Here is a 26,989-nt window from a genome sequence, read left to right on the forward strand (position 1 = left end):
AAAAAAAAAAAAAATACCGTCAAATACCGTGAAACCGATATGATTTAAAAAAAAAAAAACATGATATGAAAATTTTGTCATAGTGCCCAGCCCTACAGCAAAGTTGGATCTGGCTGTCTGACCTCTGAGCCATTGGAGATCCCATGTGATACATAGGTGACTAGATACACTGCTTTCAGTTATTACTTTCATGCAATTCATCAGTATTGGACATCTGTTCCTGTCAGGCTAATGTTTGCTAGCTTTTAGCTTGTTAGGTAGCTCTGATAACCTAGCTAGTGAACTAGCTTGTTTGATTAGACATAGCTAGCTAATATTAGCTGCATCACTTTTACTTCTAAACATGTTATACATGTTAGAAAACAGTTGCTGAAAACATGAAAACACTGAGAACTATGTAGTGCTAATTTGTAGAGTTAGAACGTTAAACTGTTGTTAACGATTTCTCTGTTCAGGATTTTTTGGGCAGACCTGAAACATGGCTCGGTGATGTGCTGGAGCCATGGTCCTCCAACACTATATAAGCCCCATAAACCCAACAAACGAATGGTATTGTCTCTTCCTCCCAACGGTCAGTCACAAATGTATCTTCAGTGACTCTCTCAGTCCAGCAGTTCACTTCAGCCCACTTCAGTTCCAACAACCTGACACTCACTTCAGTTCCAACAACCTGACACAGTTTCATATTGTTTTCAGGTCATATTTGACACTGATACAGCAGAGCGGGCACACCCTTGTTTCAGAGCATAGAAAACTGCTCATTTTTTCAGGATTTTGAGACTTAATTTGATAAACTCTTTTAATAGTTCAAATTTGGTGGTTAAAAACACGTTTCTGTGGTATGACAAACTCAGAACACACATTTACTGTTGCTTTACAAGATCTTTAAACCAAGAACTAAATTATTACAATGCATAAGCTTATAGTCAGTCTTGTTACGTGACAAAAATTCAGTGTCCCATGGGACACAGTTATTTTTTATTTATTTGGTAGTATTTATTATTCACTGTAATGGTGTTGATTTTTGGCATTCAGAAAATCTATCCTTCTACATGAATGTAGAAAAAGAGGCTACACTCAGAGCTGCTGAGTGGGAACTCTATCCAGATAACATGTCGGGCAAGAGGGTGAGAAAAGCAAAACGCCTGGACTTTGGTGATGAAGATACCAGTACTGGCAACAAAGCCTCTGGCTCTGGAAATCCAAAACAGGTAATTAAACAGCAGATATTGATATCACATTAGGGATCATTTGTGTATTGTATTATCCATGATTAAATATTAAAAATGAACATCTTTGCCCTATAGAAAAAAGCCAAGTTTGCTGCACAAAGACAGGCGGAGGAGGAACTACTGTCAGAGGACAGTCAGTTCAGCTCTGATCCAGCAGAATTGTTAAGCCAGGGAAACAACAACTTTACCAGAGACCTGCAGAGCCAGATCAAGGCCTTACAGAAAGAAAACATCAAACTGCGGAACATGGTAGTTAAAGGCAAGTATTGAGTATTACATCATCAAATATTACTCTCTATCAAATGGTATTAATCCATTTAGACCTGAAGGTGATTCTAAAGATGTTTTCTAAATCTGCAAAGCATTCGCTGCCCACCTATGTGGTCAGATCGGTTGGCCACATGCATTTTCAGAGCATGTTTGAAGAATTTAAAAAATGATAATACCTGAGATTTATATAGCGCTGTACAAAAGGAATTCAAAGAAACAAACAACTTTATTAAGAAATAACTATTTAAAAGACTAAGAACTTAATGAGCAAAAATCACTGGAATTAAAAAGACCAAGAATTAAAATTAGGAGGGGAAAGCAAGTCCAAAAAAGTGTGTTTTGAAAATGTCAGTGGTCAAGGATGACCCTTGAAGAAACATATTTGTCATAAGCAGGAAAACTTGTTCCTGTTTCGATGTGTTTATTTCAATGATAAGTCAATTGATTTGTAGCTTCTTGGACAAGTTAACCTCTAAATGGGGTTAATATTTGAAAACTGGAGATGTGGTTTTCAGACACATATTCTATGGCTTCTATGGTTGCTGTCTGTATAATCTTGTAGCACTTTTTTTCTTAGAAATTCCAGCGTTGTTGGTGGACGTGAGAAAGCTTGTCTCCATCTACACCACCAACAAAGATGTTGACGGTCGCCCCTCCAAAGATGTTGACCCTGATGCTGAGAGTAAAAGCCCAGGTGAAATGTCACTTTGCACACCTCGCAGACCTTCACAAGTAAGTATTTATTAATTGGTAAATTTTGAACAAACATTAAAACTTAAGCTTTTTTGGCATTCTGTTGCTTGTGGCAATAATCTTTGTTTATTTCTTTGCTTATGCTCTTATTTTTTTGTTTACATAAGGTGAAAATCGGGAATGATGGAACCGTCACTGTCTCGTCACATTGTTGGGAGACTGCAAAAGCTTGTACCACCCCCAATGGGATGGCACGGGTACTACTGATAGGGCTCTTCAGTGAGGATGTCCTCCTCAAGTCCAACCTGAAAGGAGGGGTCAGCAAGCTGGATCCCTCTGCTGAGCGTCGGCAGGTTCTCGACCCAAGGAAAATTCAAGCTTTACAAGATAAATAGTTTTCAGAGTATGGGGGTAAAATTGTCTCAAGAAGATTAATTAAATATACAAATACAAATATACAAATATAAAAACCCTGCTGCTGCCTGCCTGCATTGACACTTCAGCTGCTTTTGTTAGTTTGTTTGGAGATGGAAGAACCAGAAACACCAACTTCAACTTCAACCACAATACATTTACAAATATACGTTTATTTATACAAATACATTTATTTATTTGTATGTCATGTTTTTATATTTGTATATTTGTATTTGTATATTTATAAATGTATGAATATTTGTACATTTCATTTGGATATATATACATTTTTTTGAGACAATTCTACCCCCATATCAGAGCAAGTTTTTTCCAGTTTTGATTGCATCTCTAGCCAGGCGGGGGAAGGGGGTCGGTTTTCGCGAACCAGAGGGGCAGCAGGAGGAGTGAGGAGGAGGAGAGTAGCCTAATCATCATTGTTGTTCTGTTCCACAGATGCTGTTGTAAACCAATTTCCGACGGCCAAGGAGGCTGATGTCAGAAAATCTATCAACAGTAGAATCTGTGAGCTAAGACACCAGGTAAAGCGCAGAACCATGGTTGATTTAAGTCGTTTAAATCAGTGAAGAACCAAGATGGACTCCTAACCAGGATAACGGACTGTTCTTTTGGCAATTTATTTCTTTGCTTTTCCACAGTTCCAAAAGGTCTTTGAAAGTTTGTACATTATTATTTGTGCATTTTGTTTATAGATATTTTATTTATATTTTATAACAGCACTGCTGAAAGTTTGAAACAGACATTGGTCATTCGAATTGCTTTAATTTATAATTTATATTTTGTATATTTTCTGTTCAATGGCATTCTTTAAAAATGTTGCACTGTTGGGTTCGGTATCTGTGCCTGATTAAAAGAAAATAAAGGTGGCTTTTGATAGATTACCCAGCCTGTGTTAATATGTGGTATAAAGGTTTGCGCACATATTGCAGGTTGCATATTTATTAAGTATTCATATATTTTAGATGTTACATGTACATAATGTATATATCACCATATATTTACATACATTGTATGTGCATGTTTTCATATATGTATACATATATTGTGCATACATTTTACTATATATATATATATATATATATATATATATATATATATACATATAAAATATATTTCGCAATATATTGAACACATATCAGTACATATATTTCATGTTTTTGTTTCCATATAATTTTACATATATAAAATGTATTCCACAATATATTGAACACGTAGCTGTACATATATTTCATATGTCTCCATATAATTTTACATATATTTAAAATATATTCTACCATATATTAAACATACATGTGACACTATATCTTTACATATATTGTTAATACATTTTCCCATATAAATCTGAATACATTACATACAGTACAATACAGTGGATATTTATAAATATAAAATTGCAAATATTTTGGGATATATAAACACACATATTATATATTGAGGTTTAATATATTTCAATATATTGAAAGCAGCAATTTTTTGTATATTCTGCAATATATTGCAATATATTACATGAATATGTAATATATTGTATAATATATGTATCATCAATATATTATTCCATATATTTCTGATATATAATATATTGAAAAATGTAATGGAAAAATAATATATTAGAATATATTAGAATATATTTCAAGTAATATATTGGTAAATATATTTTCCTTTCATAAGGGTGAGCCACTGCTGTAGTTATAATCACGTTAAAGCACATCCCCTCGTGTAATATTGCCTAAATAATTATTGTTGCAATGCTACAAAGTTGCAGTACCCACTGGAAATAGAAAGACAAGGACTTAGGTCACTTTCTAGCTGAATTTCAATGGAACTGATGAAGACAAAATCTGCTGTCCTCGTTCTTTGCAAAAATCACCTCTCAAGTTCAGCTAAAGTTAAAATGAATGGGATGGCAAATCAAGTGTGGAAAGTTACTGTCTTTTTATGTATTATGAAATACCCTCTTTGTGTTATAATCCCTCTGACACAATTCAGAAAAACTGTCTGTGGAAGCACAGAGGCGAAAGACTACATTTGGGAGATATCTATTTGATGAGCCACAAATTGGCTTCAACTGAACCTTAAAATGCATCTCTGTGCAGAACAAAGACTGTGGACTTTGTCCCTCATCACTTCCACTGGAATCAGATTTAAAGGGGGTCTCTACCGGGCCAGTATGGACAGGAGAAATCATTACAGCAAATCTTTCAGTGTACATACACATGAGGATGAAATTATTAGCCCCCCCATGATTTTTTTTTTCTTTTTTTCTTTCTTTTTTTTTTTTTAAGTATTTCCCAAGTGCTGTTAAACAGAGCAAGGGATTTTTAACACAGCTTTTCCAAACATCCTAGTTTTATTTTGCATGCTTACTTTTTTTACTTTGCACACAGAAACAAAATTATTTCACAAAAACCAAAAACTACCAGGGTCAAAATTATTAGTCCCCCGATGCTAATAGTCAATTGTGTATCCTTTTTGCTGGATAACAGCCTGCAGTCATTTGCTGTAGTTTTCAACAAGTCTCAGACACGTCTCCTGAGGAATCCCAGCCCGTTCTTCTTTGGTGAATCTCTCAAGCTCCTCCAGATTTGATGTCTTTGTTTTCTGGCATGGACCTTGGTCTTCAGTTCACCCCACAGATTTTTAATGGGATTGAAGTCAGGGCTTTGTGCAGGCCAGTCAATAACTTTCACTTTGGTCTTCTGGAGGTACTTCTTCACCAGGAGCGATGTACGTTTTGGATCATTGTAGTGCTGAAAGACAAAGTGACAACCCAAACTCAGTTTTGCTTGTGACTGCTTGAGGTTTTATTTCAAAATCTTCACCTTCTTTCTTCATGATGCCTTCCACATAGACGAGATTCCCAGTTCCAGGTGCACTGAAGCATCCCCACAGCATAATGCTCCCACCACCGTGTTTCACTGTGGGGACAGTGTTCTTTAGGTTATATGCCTCTACTTTCTTTCTCCAAACATAAGCAACGTCTCTATTAGGCTTGTTCCTGGCGACTAATTTCCCTGTTGATTAAATTTAAAATTTAATTTAGACTAGTCGACTAGTCTAACACTAAGAAAACACTCAGAAAGCAGTTAAAATTTAGATTTTTTTTTTTTTTAGAATGTTAAACACTGTCTGAAAAAAATACTGTGTGTATTAAGAGCTGTTTGAAGCCATTAATCACAGTCTACAATCCCCAAATCGTACTTTAAATGCCACTGAAATGCATGCTACTTTGCGCTTTGCAATACAAGCTTTATACATTAATGTACAAAACATGACAACTCACTAAACACTTCACCTTTTCAGACCAAAGTGGGTCACAGTGTCTGCGGGTAAAGGACTGTTATGACCCTGTGGGTCATTTGTGAATTTGTTCTTGTTTTTTCCTTTTGCTATAGTGTCTCCTCTCCCTAGTGTGTGTGTGTGTGTGTGTGTGTGTGTGTGTGTTGCTGCTCCAGTGTGAATTGGGAACAGGTGGCGCTGGATGATGATGATGACGACGATTGCTGCCGCGCGATTGGTCATGGGGCGGAGCCCTAGGCCTACATGAGCGCCGACGGCCTGCATTCTCCCTCCTCCTCCAGCCTCCCCACCGCAAAGAACCGCCAGCACGGTGTTACGAGTTGTTCAGTTTTGGTAACCTTTGTAGATCAGTAGATGACTGTAGTAGCTTCGAGTAACTTGTTGATAGCACTCCAAGCATTTTTCGGGTAAGCCTCGAACCCTTGAAACCTTTTGTAAATACGTGTAAATAGCAGGGCAGTTTAGTAGGGGGGAGCAGCCTTTATTTTGGTGAACCTGTTTTCTCCTGTTTATGTTTTTGTTAGGAGATCAGGTTAGTGTTTTGTCATTCTTTTCCCTTTTGTTTTCTTCGTTAGGTAAGCTTAGGGTTTTTCTTAGATTGTTTTGTTTATTGTTTTGGCCTGTGTTTCCCCCTGAAGCAAAATAAAAACTGCTCCTTTTTTTTGAACCTGTAAACGTGGTTGCTGGCCTTCTTTGGTGTGGGTAGACGGAGGGAGCACATTATCTGTTGTGTCCAGGGTTCCCCTAGACCGGGACATAACAAGGACCCAGAGCTAACGTTGGCTGCCAGTCTGACACACAGAGTGGGTAACGTTAGCAGTGCTAGCAGCAGCAGCAGTTCCGCTTGCAGGTTTATGTCTGTGTCTGTGCTTAATGTGGGCATATTTCTCGAGTCAAGTGAATATATATCAGCTTATTCTGTCACAGTCTACATTTACCTGTCTGACTTTGCTAATATAAACATCCGGGGTTGCCAGGGCGATCAGGGCATGCACGCTGGGTGAGAGGGGCTGCCGTCTGACAGTGCTGCAGCCCCAACTAGTGGCAGGTGGCTTAGAGGCAACAGATAACTGGCATCATGCATGAATAAAATATTGATAAATATTTTAAACGACTAGTATTTCTGGTGCTGACTGGCATGGATGGGGACATTTAATCGTATGGTCGACTAATCGCACGCATCCCTAGTCTCTATGGCCAAAGTGCTCTAGTTTGGTGTCATCTGACCAAAGGACACGCCTCCAGTATGCATAATCTTTCTCCAGGTTGTCCTTAGCATACTTCAATTTGGCTTGAAGGTGTCTCTTCTGCAGAAGTGGAGTTTTTCTTGGTCTGCAACCTTGCAGTCCCTTCCTGTGCAGGGTTCTAGTAATTGTCTTCTTTGAGACTACAATTCCTGACTTGGCTAAGTCATTCTCTAGTGTCTTTGCAGTTGTTCTGGGGTCTTTAGACACATCTCTCACTAGTTTTATTTCCAGAGTCTCTGAAATCTTTGGCTTCCTACCTCTGCCAGGCTTGTTCTGTACTGGTGACTTTCTTTGAATTTCTTCATTATACTTCTCACTCCAGTTCTTGACACTTGGAAATGCTGTGATAACTTTGTGTCCTTCTCCTGCTTTGTCAGCATCAACAGTTCTTTTTCTCAAGTCTAAACTGATTTCTTTTGTTTTTTGGCATGATGCTTTTTGCACAACAGTGGTTTGTGCTGTGACTCAATAAAAAGGTCAATTTTTAAGGGGGCTAATAATATTGACCCTGGTGATTTTTTTCTGAAATAATTCTGCTATTGTATTTATTAGAGATGCACTGATTTCAATTTTCTTGGCAGATTCTGATTTTTTTAAGGGGTCAGACCTGCCAGTTCCGATTTTGGTCAATTCCAGTCTTTATAAGAACTATAATGGACAGCATTCACAAACATTTTTTCAACTTTTCTTTTAAAAAAATAAATTTGATGTTCATAATAAAACACTACCTCACAGCAAGAAGGAGTTCGTATCCCCCAGCTGGCTGGGGCAGGGCCTTTCCGTGCATAGTTTGCATGTTCTCCTCGTGTTTGCCTGGGTTCTCTCTGGGTTCTCCAGCTTCCCACAGTCCAAAGACATGCTTGCCTGTAGGTATAAATGTGAGTGTGAGTGGTTGTCTGTCTCTGTGTGTCAGCCCTGCAATGAACTGGTGACTTGTCCAGGGTGAACCCTGCCTTCTTGCCTAATGTCAGCTGGGATAGGCTCCAGCCCCCCGCGACCCTTCGGGAATAAGCGGTTACAGAAAATGAATGAATGAATGAATGAATGAATGAATGAATAATAAAACACAGACTATTAAATATTCATCAAGTGCTATTTTACATTTTCTCCAAAGTCCTCCAGGTTACAGCCAGGCCTTATTATAGCTGTATATTAAGATTATGAATAGAGAGAAAGCAAGATCATCTCGCGGGGTTTTGCAGGACATGTTTTTACGTGATCTCCTGTGAAAGCAGATGTAAACAAACCACAGACAGACGTGGTGCAACAGTTTGCTGCAGTAAAACTTTGCAGTGAGAAACAGATGCAGAAGTTAAACGAGTCTGGATGATGTTTTAGGAGACACATCAACACAGGTTGTTTATTCTTCAGCCAGAACAGGAAGTCAGATTTTAACTGTCCCTCTGTGGACAGCAGTCTCCTGCTGGCTAACATTAGCCTGAAGAGCTACAAAGTTTACAGCTGTTCTGCTACATTGTCAGCTACTTTGTCTCGTTGTAGACCGTCTGTCTTCTCTTTATTCTGTTCTTGTAATCAGACACCAGTTTCATGCAAGCATGTGTCTGAGTGTGTGTAGCTGTGATTAGCGCTGTGGTGGGTGTGATATACAGAACTTGTGTGTGACAATGACGGGCACAGAATTGGATATGTGACGCTGACTGGCATGTCACCGGTAAGGGCCGGTCATGCTGAAAACCGTCCAGTTCCGGTCTCTGGTCGGGCAATTGGTGCATCCCTATAATTTATGCTTTCTGAAGAAAATTGCTATGAAATACTATGTTGAAAACTCCTTGCTCTGTTAAAAAAACACTTGGGAAAATTTTGAAAAAACCTTTTTAAAGTTTTGTCCTCAACTGTATGGATCAAAGCTCAAAATGACATCCTGAAATCTCTTGTTTTGTCCACAACTCAAAAATATTCAGATTAATTGTTACTGATGTAATTTTTAACAGGTAATTAGTAATTATATTGGAATACATTTTTAATCTAACACCCCCAACCCTGAATGTTACACTGAATAATGGAAGCAAAGTGACTCAAAATAACAAAAATCTTCTCAGTAGCGTTGAAGAGTCCAGTCCTATAAACCTCACAACAACATACACACACTCACACAAATACACACGACAAGAATCTGTTCCACCTGTTCATCAAGGTGACTTCCACAGCTGTTGGTTTGTCAGTGTAATTCACACTGTGCTTTTATTGGGTGGTCAGGACCTAGACCTGCCCCCACGCTCAAACTTCCTCTCATTAGCTGGATGGCTTCACTGGCACTCGATCTGTCATTGGCTAATTACCTTCCTTATTTGTTTATTAGTTGTGTTCCTGTCTTAAAAAGGTTGTCCTAATTAAAAGTTTGGAAAAAGCCTGGAGTTGATACATGCTGTATTGTCTCCCTGCATGTCCTTGGAGTCCTGTTTGTCTTGTTCAAGTCATCCATGAAAGCAGGATATGTGCCAAATGAACTGTGTCCATCTGTGCTGCTTTGCATCAGATCCTATATAACCCCCACACAAGTCAACTTAAAGTTTCTCATCTGGATAAACAATAAAGTTCCATGTCAAAAAATCAACACAGGGTAAAAAGCTAAGGCTGTATTCCAGGAAAATAACAAAAAAACCAAGGAAACCAGAAGTGCTAATATGATAACTTTTGTGTTTTAGGGCTCAATCCTGCAGTTCTATTACAGCCGCTAAAGCTGACTAAATTACTGCCAAAGTGGGCCTTCCTCCAATGCAGGGTCCAAAATCTGCAAAAAGTGAACATTGTCATATTTCATGAATACATAGTCACAAACTTGAAAAATGGATCCAAACACATGGATCTACATCTTAAGTCTTCCCTGTAATGATTATTTTGATGATGGATTAATCTGATCAAATCCCAAGATGATGTCCTAAAAAGTCTTGTTTTTGTCCACAAACTAAAGGTATTCAGTTTACTGTCAGAGAGGAGTAAAGAAACCAGAAAATATTCACATTTAAGTAGCTGAAATCAGCAAATTTGGACAACACTCAATTGATTAATCAATTTGCAAAATAGAGACTTATTTAAAAGTTGATAAATATTAGATGAAAAAGAATTTAATCATTGCAGCTGTCAGTGTTTTATGTTCGTTGTTAGGTTTATTAGTTTGTTCCTCCCTTTGTTGTGTGCAGTTTATTGATTGATTTGATTTAAAGACAAAATATGGCGAAATTTCCACCTAATGAGTATTTTTTTCAGTAGCTGCTATAATGAAAACTTTAGGGTAAATGACCTCAGAGAAAAGTCACATTGGATGTAAATTAACAGGTCAGGAAACATCCTTGCACATGGAGTGATTCTACTGTTGAACTGCTGTGTCTGTTTTAAGCACCATAAAACCATCAAATATTATGTTTATGTTTTTGTTTAAATGTGTTTATTGGTTCAGATTTCTGTTAACATTCTGTCAGTTAATATTCTAATGAGTAGAACTCGACACACAGTGGAATATTATGAGGTCACTGTTGTGAGGTCACAACATTCCAAGCACCAGCTTTTGATAAGACAGGAGAGAGACATATCTCCAGTACAGTTGCAGGTTTTAGTTATTTTAACAATGAATCACTACAGATCGAGACTCATGGATTCAAAATCGTGGCCATCAAGTTTTCAGTACTGGAGCTCCAGGAAACAGCTGGGTGAGTCGTGAAGCCAAGATCCTAGGAAAAACTGCCATCTCTCTGACTTGTTAATCCAAATGATTTAACTGGTAGACAAGTGATTACTAATGCTGTTTTTTCAACTGCTACAAGAAGTTTTGAAATGGTTATGAAACTGCCTCAATCTCAAAACCAGCTAACTAATAACTATGTGAATAACTACATAACTACTAACTAATAACTAGCATTTTAATAATTCACTGTCAGGTCAGCTCAGTCTTTGCTGCTTTTTAAAAACACACTTCTGTAGGCTGCTACAGACTGGTTTATCTGTCTTTTAATTATGTTTTTACTGTTACACTGTTTGTATTATAGAATATCTGTGTCTATTTTTATAAATTGCACTTTTTACATGTTGTTTTATACTGGTACTACTATGTATTTCTGTGTAATTCCACTGTTATGTTGTTTTTTTGTGAAGTATCATACTTTCTTTATTCACTGTGAAGCAATTTGTAACTGCTATTTTGAAAAATGCTGTATACATAAATGTTATTGTTATTGCTATAATAATAATGATAATAATAATAATAATGATAATAATAATAATAATAATAATAATAATAATAATAATAATAATAATAATAATAATATCACTTGAAGCAAACAAGACTATCAGCGAGAGGATCCTCTATTTCTGTCTAGTTGTTCTGAATGCCTTCACTAGGTCAGATTCTCCTTAAAATCAGATGAAATGATTAATGTCAGTCAGGCTAGCAGTGTGAGAACAGCCATGGCCGTAACAATAATAGATAAAGTAAATTAATCACTAGGAGGCTGGCCTATTACAAAATAATATTTAAAATATATTTTTCCAGCATAACTCGAGTAAAAATCACTGCCGCCCCAATCTGACGGCTTGTTCAAACAGTAGATAATGTTGTGCATTACGTTCAGCACAAGCAGCACATAAAATGATCTTATTGTGTTCTCGCAGGGCGCCACAGTGATCCTGGTACCTATGGATTAGATGGCAGAAAGACAGTCTCCAAGAGAAGCTCTGAGGACAGTCTTGAAGGATGCAGCAAGAGGAGCAGAACAAGTCAAAGTCCCGAAGGGCATTTCAGCCAGGCACTCAGTAGACCTGCATCAAATGACAGTTATACCACAGCACCTGACAACACAGGTGAGTTGAAATGGAAAATACAGAAATGTAGGGCTGGGCGATATATTGATATTACAGTGTACCGTGATATGAAGCTAGATATTGTGTTACATTTTGGGTATTTTTACGTCATGATATGGCATTAGGTGTTGTTATTTCCTGATGTTAAAGGTAGAATCACAGTAAAGTGATTTAATTTTTCTGAACTTATTAGACTGTTTTAGCCATTAGGTTAGTATATTTTAGTCTCTAAGTCCACATTATTGATGATTATTCATCAAAAATCTCATTATATTAATTAGGGATTTTAATGATTAATTAATTGCATTAAGTTTAAAACATATTCATTGATAATAAATTATTAATCTAGAAATGAAAGTTATTGCACCTAATTTGACATGGCCAGGTCAGGTCATTCAAACTTAAAATTAGGGTTCGGGAATAAGAGAATAAAATAAAATTGAGAAAAAAATGAATAAATTATTTTCTGAATGATTACTGATTGATTAAGTGTTAGTATTTTCAGGTATCAGTTTATGAAAATGTACAAAGATTTGCAACCCTAGTGTTATTATGGTCAAAGCACCAATAGTCATACCTAAAATATTGTTGCAAAATACTGATATCGAGGTATTTGGTCAAAAAATTTGTGATATTTAATTTTGTCTATATCGCCCAGCAATAAAAACAAACTTCATTTTAGGGCTGCAGCTATCAGTTATCTCCATTGCAGATTAATCTGTTGAGTATTTTCTCAATTCATCTTGTCACAGTCTTGTCATGTGGAGCACACGGATGTGTGTCTTTCCTGTAACTGTTATTTTCCACTGTCAGATAACCTGACGATCATTTACTTGATCAATAGATTAGTTGTTTGGTCCACAAAATTTTAAAAAATGGTGTAAACTGTTGATCAAAGAAGATGATATCCTCAGAAACCAAAAAAAAAACAGGAAATATTCACACTTAAGAAACTAGGATCAGAAATTTTTGACTTATTTTGTCTTTAAAAGATACTAAAACTGATTAATTCAATATTTGATTAATAATCAATTATTCAGTTAATCATTGCAGCTCTACTTAATTTATCACTTTTGCGTCTTCCACCCTTTGGCACTCAACATTTCGTCAGTCACAATCTATATGATCAGTAATTATCGACCGGTATGAAACATCTCTGTTGTGATGTGTGATTGATTTTCAGCTCTATCACCCAGGCCTAAAGAAACATTCATTATGTCAAAATAAGTGACAGCAAAACTAAAAGGGACGTTCAGTCAAATCTCAAAAAACATTGAATCCATATCGGTCTGAGAGATCTTCAGATAAGGAAGAGGGTCTGATGTATAGAGACTCTTATAAGGATTTAAATTCTTCATTAATGATCTCATCATTTCTGTAGGCAGGCTTTGTGAGTAATAGATTACATGTAACAGAATTTCATAATCTGGATACAAAAAAGGTAACTATTCCATTACTTGCAGATATAAAAAAAAGATGTGATCATATTTCTTATACATTCACTAAAGGTTTTATTATTAGTAGGATTTTAATTTCAAAATAAATAACAATACACTACCATGTACAGTGCACACACAGCTGACAATGACCTCTTGGAAAAAAATGCTTCACTGAGAGGAAATTTCACAATTTTTTGTCTTTAAATCAATCAGTCAACAAAGGAAAGAACAGCTGGACAAACTAATAAACCTAACAACAAAAATAAAACACTTAGAGCTGCAACAGTCTATCTATTATTAATCGACTTGACTATTAAATTAATGTGCATCTATTTTGATAACCAATTAATCATTTTGAGTTTTTTAATGAAAAAAAAAGTCAGTTTCAGCTTCTTAAATGTGAATATTTTCTGGTTTCTTTACTCCTCTCTGACAGTAAACTGAATATGTTTTCAGTTGTGGACAAAACAAGACATTTGGGGACGTCAGTGTTTAACACTTTCATGATTTTTTGACATTTCATGGACCAAATAACTAATCATTTATTTGAGAAAATAACTGACCAAGTAATCGATGATGAAAATAAACATTAGTTGCAGCCCTAAAACACTATATTAGGCCAACCAATTTTACCATATTTTATATTCAAGTAAAGTACTGGAAAATAATGAAGTTACATTACTGTAATACTGTGATACTTGGACTAAGTTTCAGTTAAAGTGTAAGGTAATTAATAACTGTATTGGAATACATTTTCCAAGTAAAACTCCCAACCATGTCTATAGATAAAATCCAGTGTTTTATTTTTCATAGATATAGGTTGTAACTTTAGAACCTTTTTGATTTAGAAGAATAGTTGTTTACACACAATGAAGTTTATTAGTTGTCTAAAATCATTAGTTCTGAGTTTTTAACTTGTTATGAAACAGTCTCAGTTTAATATTGATGTTTCTATATGACTTACATAGGTTAACAACACTATCCATGACCTACTGCTGTGTAGGCATTCTTAATGGAATGTGTGTGTATGTGTATGTGTACCTTGAATGCATCCCAAATTGTACCTTTGTTAATGACACACAGAATACCAGAGCCTTCCAGGACCCAGAGACAAAGCTGCGTCTGGTACTGTGGAGAAAAAGACCAGCAGTAAGAGGTCGTCTACTGATGAGGAGAATGAAGAGCAGCCGAAGAAGAGGAGCAGAAGGACCCCCAGTCCTGCCAAGGACCTCCCTTCCTCTGACGCAGGACCCAGCTGCCAGAACACCCCTGACGCCCCATCCGTTGACCAGCCTAGTACCTCGTCATCCCCAAATTCTTTCCCTCGTCACAGCAGAGGTAAGATCGGATTACTTTTCATAAGAAGTACAGTTCATCTTATAACACGACTTTGTTAAATACTCACGTCTGATTGGTCAGTGATACTATTCTGTGTAGAGGGTTCCTGTAAGCCCTTAAAAACATCTAAAATCCAATAATCTGAATTTTGGTCCTTAAAATATCCTGAAATATCTTAGTATGTCTTAAATTGCATTCATAATTATCCTAAAAAGGTCCATGAAAGTCTTAAATTCAACTTGTTGAAACTTATAAAATCTCTGGAGTAACAGACCGTTGTTAAGAATAACACACTGTTGCTATGGACTTAGTTCTGATCACTCATCTATTTTGCAATAATGACCTGTTTACTGCGCTTGATTGACAAATAACAAAAGAAGTGAGCCTTTAGGAAGTGCAGAGTCAAATGAAACTGAACCTGAACTGAAATGAAATGAAAGTTGCTACTAAGTTGCATTATGGGAAGTATAGGATCCAGTGGTTTTGAAGGTTGACCTATACTTGGGACCAAATTTCTGGATATCTGTGCCTCTGCTGTATCCATTAGTATCAGTCTGTTTTATTGCACTTGTTGCTTAGGTATAGACAACTAAAGTATTTGGTGAGGTTTTGAATGGATCATGGGTTGGGTTGAAAAAGTCCGTTAACCTCATGTTAGAGATCCCTTTCTTGCAGAAGGATTTGCAGATTAACCTCTCCCATGTACCCTTAAAATGTGAATTTGCTTTCTTGCTTTGAGATTAAATAAGACAAGTGATAGTGTGCTCATATCTGTTCAATGTAAGGCTACATCAAGCAGCTATTTAGAACTTAGCTTAGCTAAGGTGGTTGTTGGCCTTGGTGGGATGATTTTGGTACATTTGGACCATGTAATCAAGTGTAATCAATGAAATGTGACCAAGGAAATTCAAACTGTGTTTGTTCATATTTTATTGCTGCAGCTGCCTTTGAGGACAAGTATCAGGAAGATAAAGACGACATTCTGGGTTCAGGAGGATTTGGGATTATCTACGCTGGCCACCGCAAAGAAGACAACCTGCCTGTAAGACACACACACATACACACACACATGCACACACAATCTATGATTCATGTATCCACTATGTATGTACTATAAGCTAACCAAATGTTTGTGTATCTGTTCTGTAGGTGGCCATAAAATGTTTGCCTCAGTTCGCAGTTGACCGTGTATCAGTGGTAAGTGATTTATGTCTTTTCTTAATGCCACAAGTATTGATGTTATTATCTCTGTCAAGTATACACCTGGAGGGGATCATGCTATCACTTGCGTGTGTGTGTTTGTGCAGATTACTTTTTCTCCAGGTGGGACTGTACTGAAAACTCCATATCTTTATGTGTATTTTCTGAGCATTTGTTAAAATGAAACTTTGTTAAGTTGCTTAGTTAAGATCCGTTAAGGTACTTCAATTAGCGCAAATTCTTTATGACGATTACATTTTATACTACAATTTGTTATGATAAAAGACTAGAGTGAGCAAAACGTACCTCAATAAGTGTAAAATCTTACACAAACCCAGAGAAAATGAAAATTATGAACAAACGAAAAAGAAATAGAGATCCCTCTCCCTCTTTCATTCAAACAAAACTTGGTAACAGCAGGAGAAAGAGAAAATTAAATCTCAAGATGTTATTATAATTAGAAAAAGAGAAATAATTCCAGGTGGGCTTTTAATGTTGGATATTTTTGGGGTAGTGAAAAATACCACATAATTAATGTATATACTGCCCTTGAAGACAGAAAGAAATCTTAAATATTCAACAAAATTGGAGAACTCCTTACAGTTGGCTTCAATCTAATTTTATGCAGTGATCTTAATGCAGTTATGTCGGAAAAAACAACAGCTGTCCTTTTTGTTTTTGACTGCATTACTCTGTTGAAGTTTTTATAGATGTTTCTATAGGCTTTGTGTAGCAGAGTGGTTCAACAAGCATCAGTGCATCATTAGATGGTTTCAGAGAGTTACAAGGTTCTATAAATGCACTGTGACAGCAATGTATTGATATTAGAACATGTACTTTGTAATTTCTACTTTTGAATACTTGTGTGTTTTTAAAAGCAAGTACTAGAACTAGAACTATCTTTACTTTGACTCAAGTACTGGGTTTGAGTACTTCACTCAAACTTACTTACTTTCTCAGTGACTCTATGGTTAAAGAAGAAATATGGAACGTATTTAGTGTAATAAATCATAAAATGACCACATGTCATCAGAGATTCAGAAAACATGTTCAAATCCATGTCGATGAATATATGATGATTAATGAATGATGATTTGATTTTGAGTATCTGCCGATACCGAGTCCCGATCCGATACTTCAGCAATGCATTAATAATAAGAAGAAAAAAAGAGAACACATCCACATTTCCACCACGCGAAATTTGTACACATTACAAGTGGCTGTTGCACTGCCTTCGCTGTCCAGTTTAAAATACAAACTGCAGACATTGTCCCGAGGTGACACGTTTGCCCTGCGTTAGCCTACTAACTACCAGCTCACTACTATTATGTTGTCTGAATTCCCCGCCTGCCGTAAATTTTGACGTTTACAGTGTTGTTTCCGTCTGTGCAACAATGAATATTGATGTTGTGGAACTTATTAAAATTAAAACTAAGCCATCGTCATTCCATTTGACAATCTCTTTGTACCTCAGGATGAATTTAAAACGTGAACATGGCCATGCTTGTTGTTTTGTAAGGTTAAATCCGATAATTTCCACCCGATTCCGATCATTTGAAAATCACGTGATCGGCCCTGATTTCCCATCGGATTTGGACATTCCTACTAAGGGGTACTGTCCAGATATTCTTTTTCTGTTGCCTGGCAGAGATCTGTGCCCCACTGGGTGCACTCTTCTATTTAAATCATCTCTTTATACTGAGTACAAAGGGTGTATATGCACATTCCTCTTGTAACTCATACAATTAAACAGTTAAAATAGTTTTTACTTTTGTATCTGTGTATATATGCACATGGAGGTTTCATTATTTCTTTCTTTTTTCTCTTCAGTATATAGATGGACATTTACAAAAAGATGTTCCTCTGGAGGTGGCACTCCTGCTGAGACTCAAACCAGAAGCAGGAGAGACCAGTGCAGTTGTGGCCCTACTTGACTGGTATGACCTGGACTCCAAACTGATTCTCGTCCTTGAGAGACCAATCCCCTGCACGGACCTGATAGACTATGTCAGATCTAGATGTTCCACCCTGCCTGAGATAGAAGTTAAAGTAAGTTGTGTTTCCATGTTTCTCTGTGTGTGCCCATGTCCCCCATGTTGCATAATCTATATGTTTCTTTCTGTCTCCCTCAGAACATCGCCAGACAGTTAGTAGATGTTTTAATTGAGATCCACTCCAAAGGTGTGTTCCATGGGGACATGAAGTTGGACAACATTCTTATTGAAACCGGCTGTGAGGTGCCACGAATCTGGATTATCGACTTTGGCTGTGGCGAATTTCTGTCCAGTGAGATATTTACTGAAGAACAAGGTAGGCCATCTTTCTTATTGTCCTGTTCTCTGTGCCGACGTCTTTTCTGTCTCTGTCCTCTGCCTCTGTCCCTCACCATTAAACGCAGTCTCTTTGTGGTTGTGTGTACCATAGGGACCTATTTATACACCTCCCCTGAGTGGTTCACCAATGGGTGGTACAGAGCTGAGCCAGCAACTGTGTGGCAGCTCGGTGTAACCCTGTTTGGAGCATTGCACAGTTATTTACCCTTTGATAACACATTTGAGATGGTCTATAAGAACCCTGACATCAGCGAATCGCTTTCCTTAGGTGAGTCATGAACACATACATACAGACACACACACCCACAGTGGAATCAAACACAGGCAGAAACACACACAGAACAAAGTGTCTTAAAAAGCAATTCTTGTTTATCCATACAGACTGCCAAGGCTTTCTACAGAGTTGTCTGGTTAAGGCACCAGAGGCCCGATCCACCCTGGAGGAACTTAAGAACCACCCATGGCTGATGTAATGCAGAATGGACCTCCAGGACCACGATAGACTTTTAAAGACACCTTTCCTTGTAGGCTTGGGTGGTATCTATTTTATTTGGTATCTTAAGGAGTAAAGAAACAAAAAAATCACATTTAACAAGGAGTAAAGAAACAAAAAAAATCACATTTAACAAGCTGGAAACAGAGAATTTTGACTTTTTTTCTTAAAAAAAATTACTCAAACTGGTTAATTCATCAAAATAGTTGATGATTAATTTAATAATCGGTTACCAATTGATTAATTGTTGCAGTTCTATATCAGTCTGACACTCGCCCTTTCTCACACTCATTAAATTTACCAACTCATTACGATATGCTACTCTGACCAATCAGTAGTCTGCAGCTGGCTTGCATTTATCATTGGACTAAATCCAAAATACTCCCAAACAGGGGCAGAGGTATTTTACTTATTTTTTAATAGTTAGTCCTATAAGTTCATCTCCGGTTTAAGAGCAAGATGACTGATTTATGATGCTATTGAAAATCATACCGTCGGAATTTCTTAAGACCTTGATACACCATAAAACAATTATACCACTCAAGCCTATGGGGGGCAGGGGGGACAGCGACAGACAGGTATGACTTCGGGCAACAAACCTCCCAGGAACTTCCCAGGACCACACACGGATCTCCAGCTCTCCATCCCATCTATGGAAACCTCTGAACGGCGGTGCAGAAGCCTGCAGCTGATGTAGCTCAGTTGGCGACCTCAACACAGACACAGCCCCACCCACCCCCTCTGTCCCCTCCCCTCCCTGTCAACCCCTCCCCTCATCCCTTCAGCCCCTCCCCTCATCCCTGTCACCCCCTCCCCTCATCCCTCTTTCCTCGCCATCTCTCGGTTGACTTACCAGAGCCTTCTGTTTTCATTCTGTGTTAATCACATTGATAGCATGGGGGCATCAGTGGTTAGCACTGTCGCCTCACAAAAAGATGGTCCTGGGTTTGATTCCGAGCCAGGGCCTTTAGGTGGGGTTTTCTCCAGGTGCTCCGGTTTTCCCCACCATTCAAAATTTACTTTTAATCAGTAAATTAATATTAACCTATAATAATCCTTCTCCTGCCAACCCCTCCCCTCCTCCCTGTCAACCCCTCCCCTCATCCTTCTTTGCTCGCCATCTCTCAGTTGACTTACCAGAGCCTTCTGTTTTCATTCTGTGTTAATCACATTGATAGCATGGGGGCATCAGTGGTTAGCACTGTCGCCTCACAAAAAGATGGTCCTGGGTTTGATTCCTAGCCCAGCCAGGGCCTTTAGGTGGGGTTTTCTCCAGGTGCTCCGGTTTTCCCCACCATTCAAAATTTACTTTTAATCAGTAAATTAATATAAACCTATAATAAACCTTCTCCTGCCCACCCCTCCCCTCATCCCTGTCAACCCCTCCCCTTATCCTTTTAACCCCTCCCTTCATCCCTGCCAGCCCCTACCCACATCCCTGTAACTCCTCCCCTCCTCCCTGTCAACCCCTCCCCTCATCCCTCTTTCCTCGCCATCTCTCGGTTGACTTACCAGAGCCTTCTGTTTTCATTCTGTGTGTTAATCAGATTGATACCATGGGGGCATCAGTGGTTAGCACTGTCGCCTCACAAAAAGATGGTCCTGGGTTTGATTCCTAGCCGAGCCAGGGCCTTTAGGTGGGGTTTCCTCCAGGTGCTCCGGTTTTCCCCAGAGTTCAAAGTTTACTTTTAATCAGTAAATTAATATAAACCTATAATAATCCTCCTGCCAACCCCTCCCCTCATCCCTGTCAACCCCTCCCCTCATCCCTGTCAACCCATCCCTTCATCCCTGCCAACCCCTCCCCACATCCCTGTAACCCCTCCCCTCACACCTGTCAACCCCTCCCCTCATCCCTGCCAGCCCCTCCCCTCATTCCTTCAACCCCTCCCCACATCCCTGTAACCCCTCCCCTCATCCCTGTCAACCCCTCCCCTCATCCCTCATTCCTCGCCATTGCCACCGTGCTTGCTGATGGAATCCCAGAACCCCCTCCCCTTTCTCCCTCTGTCTTTCTCTGTCAACCCAACCAGTCACGGCAGAAGGCTGCCCACCACAGAGCCTGGTTCTGCTCGAGGTTTCTGCCTTTTAAAAGGAAGTTTTTCCTCGCCACTGTCGCCAAGTGCTTGCTCATGGTGGGACTCTCTTTCTTAATATCAGGGAACATTAGCTATTGGCTATAATAGGTACACAGCTACTGTTGTGTTCACCCATCAACTTACATTATAAAGAATTTGGTTTAATTTGGTCTGTATATGAAAAGTTCCCTGATATAGTTGATTTGGCACTATATGATTATAATTGGCTTTACTTGACTTATTAGAGAGCTTAGGCTGGGTTAAGAGTTAATTAATCAGATTGATAGCATGGGGGCATCAGTGGTTAGCACTGTCGCCTCACAAAAAGATGGTCCTGGGATTTGATTCCTAGCCGAGCCAGGGCCTTTAGGTGGGGTTTCCTCCGGGTGCTCCGGTTTCCCCCACCATTCAAAATTTTAATCAATAAATTAATATAAACCTATAATCCTTCTCCTGCCTCATTTCTTCATATAAACAACACAATGATCATTTATTTGTACCACTACATCTAAATGTTTTAGGGAGCTGCTCTGTTGGATTGTATGAGGTTGTACAGGTGGTCATGATATTGTGTCTGTAAGTAGCAAGGACACTTCCCAGCTCCCAGCATGCAGCGCTGGGCAGTGCACTGTAAAAGTAAAAAAGTTGAGAAAATGTTAAATTTCAAGGCACGTACTGCAATAGATTTCTGAGCCCAATTCAAATTCTTCTTAAGTTTTGAAAAAGTTTTGCCAACTACTGCTACTACAACTAGTTGAATCATTGAGTTTTAGAAAAAAATGTATTAAAAAAATTGAAGTGAAAGTGAATGACGGTTAAAATTTTAATATTTTCAATTAAAACCCTTTAATTTCCAGGTATCGGATATCAGGTACCAATAATGGCAAATATGGTTCACAGCTCACTGTGACTAGTTTCTGAAACACATTTCTTTTTGAGTTTCTAAAACTCGCAGATTCACGTTTATCTAAAGTAGAAAAATAAATTAACTAAAGATTACAGGTCAGCAAAGCTTTTGAGTTGGGGTTTTCTGCATGCCATTTCCCCCATCTTCTCCTATCAACTATTTTTTTGTGTGTGCAATGATGTGGTGGCCCAGAAAGATCTTTGCCAGTCACGTATGTACTGGCCTAAATGTTCAGTCATTTGGTGTCCAAATAATTTTGCCCTATTGGGATACATCAAAGCATTTAGGCAGGTTAAAAATACAATAATTTACTATCAAGTAATTACTGGAATGTGAATAACTGACTAACTAACTAGAAACTATTGTAGAAAAACTGAATCATGAGGGTTCATTGACAAAAACTACTTGTATTGGTAAAAACCCAACCATAAAATATAAAAAGAGCTCATAAGGTAGACTTCAGTATCATTCAGTATCTCATTATTACAGTAGAACAAAACAACCTCTGACAACTACAAGTGTAGGTGTAGATTTGGGTATAGACATGTTCCTGCGAATGTTGAGGTGGTCCAGATACTGTATTTTCCCACTAGTGTTTTTATCAGTCGCAAATGATCTTGTCATTTTAACTTCACACAGTGCTACATGAGGTGTATGTAGAGTTGCAAAGACTTTGTGTTTTTCGCAAAATGTGTTATGATGGAGAGTGAAAGAGCGAGATTTGGGAGGAAGGGCAACTGCATTATGCTGTCAGATAGATTCAGCGTTGGCAGTAGTAGAAGAGTCAATATTATAGTTTAAACATTTCAAACACTGTAGATTTTTTGAAAAGTATTTTCCTGGATATAATTAACATCAGTCACTTGATATTATGTTTAGATTTCAGGCGTGAGGTGTTGGAAAATGTGTGATCAGCATTTAATCAAACGAGTGTAAAAATACCCCCAAATGCAAATGAAGACATCAGGTTCAAAGTGTCAGTTACAGCTTAGCTGTTCTGCATTCTAAACAGTTCTCTTCTGTGACACTAAAGGGATAGTTCAGATTATTTGAAGCAGGGTTATATGAGGTACTGATTGATAGCCAGTGTATTACCTACAGATGATGGTGGTCAGCATACTCCCAGTTTGGAGAATCACAGGAGTACCAGCATGGAAGCTAAGCAATGTACAACTGTGGACAGGGTCAGCCACAGAACATGTTTTAGCCAAGAAAATCTGAAAAATAATTCAGTATCAGATTGAGTGTACACTATAATTAGAATGTTTTCTCAGCTTTATCTTGCCATCAGACAGACTTTTCTGATGGGAAAGCTCTGACCAAAATCAATGATTTTACCTTGCAGAACACAGGAGTTGCTGTAGCCTTGAATGATTTGTGTGTTTCTGGTGTTTTAAAGGTTAATGTGAATATACCAAATTAATTCCTGCATCACCTTGTTGGGTTTAAACCTTAATGTCCAAAAGCCTGTAGTTGATGTCAAGGAAAATATTCATGAGATAGTTATAATGGTCAGCCAGTGTCCAAGCTAACCACATGTGATGTGATGTAATATTAAGACATAAAAACAATTTTAAGTCGTCATGACAAAGACATCTCAAACAATGTCAACTTTGCATTACAAATTAAAAATTATTTATGCCATGATTTGGGGCATTAAGCACACAAAAGCCATTCCTGTGCACATCCAAGTCCTGTACACCCTGCTGTTTTTGGCCACCGTCACGTTCGAGCCTGAGATTGGAGATTGTTTGGGCATCATCCCAACCCTCAACGACCAGGATAGTGCCATCAGTGTTGGATGCCATGGACCCCAACTACATCCAGTTCCCTTGGATGAATCCACAACAAGCCAAGATCAAACAGAGATTTCATGCCATCGCTGGATTTCCAAATATAATGCAACAGACTGCACCCACATAGCAATAAAAACACCATCACACAATGAATTCAATTACGTCAACAGAAAGGGGTTCCATTCCATTAATGTACAGATAATTTGTGATGCACATTTGGCCCTGTTAAATGCTGTTGCCTGGTCGCTTGCAGGAACGCAAGACTCCTTCATTGTGCAGAACAGCTCTGTGGGTGTGCATCTCCAGGGAGGAGCTGTTGAAGATGGATGGCTCATTGTTGGGTGTTGCAAAATGTTTAAAATGGTATTGCTGAGGTGAATACAGTTATTGAAATGTATCTCAGCTGTAGGTGATCAGGGTTATCCAGTGAAGCCATGGCTCATAACTACCATAACCAACCCAACGACCCTGCAGGAGCAGAATAATAACGGACCCCACATGTGCTCTAGAGCCACCATTGAGCCTGCTGAAAGATTGACGGCAGTGCATATAATGCACGGCAGGAGCACTGCAACATCATCCTGCAAAAGTCTGCCACATCGTCATGGCTTGCTGTGCGCTCATCAGGCGTGACGTCCTGCTTTCGGACCCCTCAGACGCCCCCACACCTTACGCAGAGTCCCTCCAACCTCCTAATGCCGCCGCCATTCAGAGAGGAGTTGGAATCATACGGAGACTTCAGGTAAGTCTGCCCACTAGCTGAGCTGAGAGAAATAGATTTTATTTTGCAGCATGTTGACAAAATGACTAAAATTACAATATCTGTTAATACTTGAAGAGCCAGATTACCATGGCTACTAGAAAGGCCTTAAGTGGTCAGTCTTTCATGATTAAGAGATTAATGTATTTATTCCAGTAATTTATCTTTTAAAAAATGAAATAGCACCAAGATGTACAATTTGTAACATTTATTTATATATTTATCAGCATGCATGTCATCACGTATAGTAAATAGTAATGACTGCAGAGCGAGAAACAGTTCAGTGTATTTATAAGCTTATAAACATGTTATTTTAACATTAATAATAACAAATTTCCACCTAGAACCATCACAAAATATAATCATAGCCTATGGAAAAAGACTGGACACGAGTAGCAAAATAAAAACAGAAACAGCTGGAAATATTGCTGTGTGTAATGAGTAACATGCTTTGTTTCCAGAGCTTTAACACAAAAATTTAGCAAGTTAAAGTTGCTGAGACAAAGTGTTACAGCCATCCCTGGTCTCCCCTACTATATTGTTAATTGAGTCAAATTAATTCATTATTTGTATTTTAATGTCGGGAAATTGACAACCAAATTATAATTACACATATGATGTTTGTCAGTTGAAAAGATAATTTTTCAAGTCTATTTAGATCCCATGGAGCACACAGGAAGGGGTGTGACCTTAGGTGCTCTAGAAAGTTCACCGACTTAATGTCTCCCCTCCCACAGCCTGTCAAATGACTGTAGCCCCCAGGATGCAGACCAGAAAAGCCTAAAAAACCCAGCACTCATTCAAACCTTGATTTGATTTATTCAGATCTCTCTAATCTCATTAGATAATCTTCCAAGAGCCCAAGAATCATACCTTAAATAAGTCAACAAGTACAAAAGGAGAATGAGTCTGTTTCTAAACAGCAGAAGGAAGAGCTCCTCCTCTCCTCAGACATCTTGACTACGCTCTTCCTTGATGGAAAATCTAGCTTGAAATGGTAGCTTTCATGCTACAAAGAATCTAGACATGCAAGCGCACACACACACACACACACACACACACACACAAAAACTACTCCAGGTGGCTGACCCATCGGAGTTCCACTCAGGTGGCCTCTGTCACAGGTAATCCTGTTGTCACAGTGACAGCCTGAATCAGCCAGGCAGAGAGTGCGTGAGTCTCCAACCATACAGGTGGTCGCCCAGGCAGAGTGTGTGTGTGTGAATCCATAGCAATAGAGGTGGTCGAACTACATCCTTGTGTCACCCCGTCCCGCTGCTGTTTGACCACAGTATGAGGTGAGCTTCCCTCGTGGTCCAGGAGTGTGATTTGAGCTGAAGTTCACTGCTTGACCCAAGGAATGTGACTCGTTGTGGAGCAAAAATGAGTACACCAGTCTGAATAGCAAGGTGGAGCCATGGCCATTTTTAATTAAAGTTACAGCCAATGCAATTCCCAGCAGATTTTTCACATTAAAAGCATACCACAAAAGGGAAGGAAGACTTTTCTTGTGCAGGAGGTCTTGAGTTTCACTGACAGTACCTTAACAACGATCCAAAAAACGATAAAGACATAGACTTTTATTGTTTTTGAATTGTGAAAATGAATTCCCCCCTGAACATCCCATATAAACAGTAACCTATGACTCACTATGAATCTCCATAAAGGTAGAGGGGGGGCGGCTGCAGATTCAGCTGATAATCCTCTGTAGGTTCATCACTTTCTGCATTGCCAGTGTCTCTTCACATTGTCATTTCAAGCATTGTTAAAATATTGGTTATAGCAACTGTGAGGAAGCCTAAACTCCCTCAGTATTTTCTGAACCGTTGTTTTTTTTGTTTTTGTTTTCTTAAGCAAGGTGGACAGATTCTTTCATATTGAAATCATGCTGTAATCAAAGCCATAACCTGTCAGACTTTGAGTCCTTGTGGAGGCCATCTTGTGCTGGTGTTGCCTGAACAATATCCTTTTTATGTGCTGCAGGAGTAAGCGGATCCTTTGATTTGATTGACCAAAGGATGAGTGATGAAATGACAGGCAATTAAGACAAATACTGTGTGATACTCTAATGATTTGCTTATTTTGGATTTGTGGTATTTATGATAACACATTGAAGAATGAAATGAGGCGTTGTTGGTATGAGCAAGCTAAGAAGAACAATGTATATTTGTGGTTAATCTTGTCAACCCTCCTTCCTGTAGAGCTGACCTGATAGGCCAGTTTGAACTGGCAAGGCGGGCTCTCATGCTGTATATGTGAGAGCACTGAGAGAGATTTGTTCTAAGCTGAATAATGAGATAAAGTGTATTAAGTGTTTTTGTTTTTTTAGAGACTGCTAATTTTTTTCAGCATAACTCCTTGCCTGAGTGATGTTTTACAATAGCAGATGTCTTTATACCTGATGAGGGCAACTAATGATTAGTTTCATCATCAATTAATCCAATGACTATTTTCCCCATTAACTGATTATCAATTGATTAGTGGTTTGGTCTGTAAAATGTCAGGTGATGAAAAAGGCTGATCAAGTCCAAACCAAGTTGACGTCCTCAAATAATTCTTATATCCAAAACTTAAACATATTCAGTTTACTTTTATAAGAAGAGGAAAGAAACCAAAAAATATTCATTTGAGAAGTGGAAATCCAGAGAATTTGGACATT

The 26,989-nt window shown here is 38.3% G+C and overlaps 1 pseudogene; it reads left to right on the forward strand.

The window, feature by feature from the left end:
• Positions 1-1,112: 1,112 nt before the first annotated feature.
• On the forward strand, positions 1,113-18,769 carry LOC146323479 (uncharacterized; annotated as a pseudogene).
• Positions 18,770-26,989: the final 8,220 nt, after the last annotated feature.

Source organism: Lutjanus erythropterus, chromosome 7 (assembly GCF_056507025.1).
Source record: "Lutjanus erythropterus isolate fLutEry1 chromosome 7, fLutEry1.hap2, whole genome shotgun sequence".
NCBI classification, from domain to species: domain Eukaryota; kingdom Metazoa; phylum Chordata; class Actinopteri; order Lutjaniformes; family Lutjanidae; genus Lutjanus; species Lutjanus erythropterus.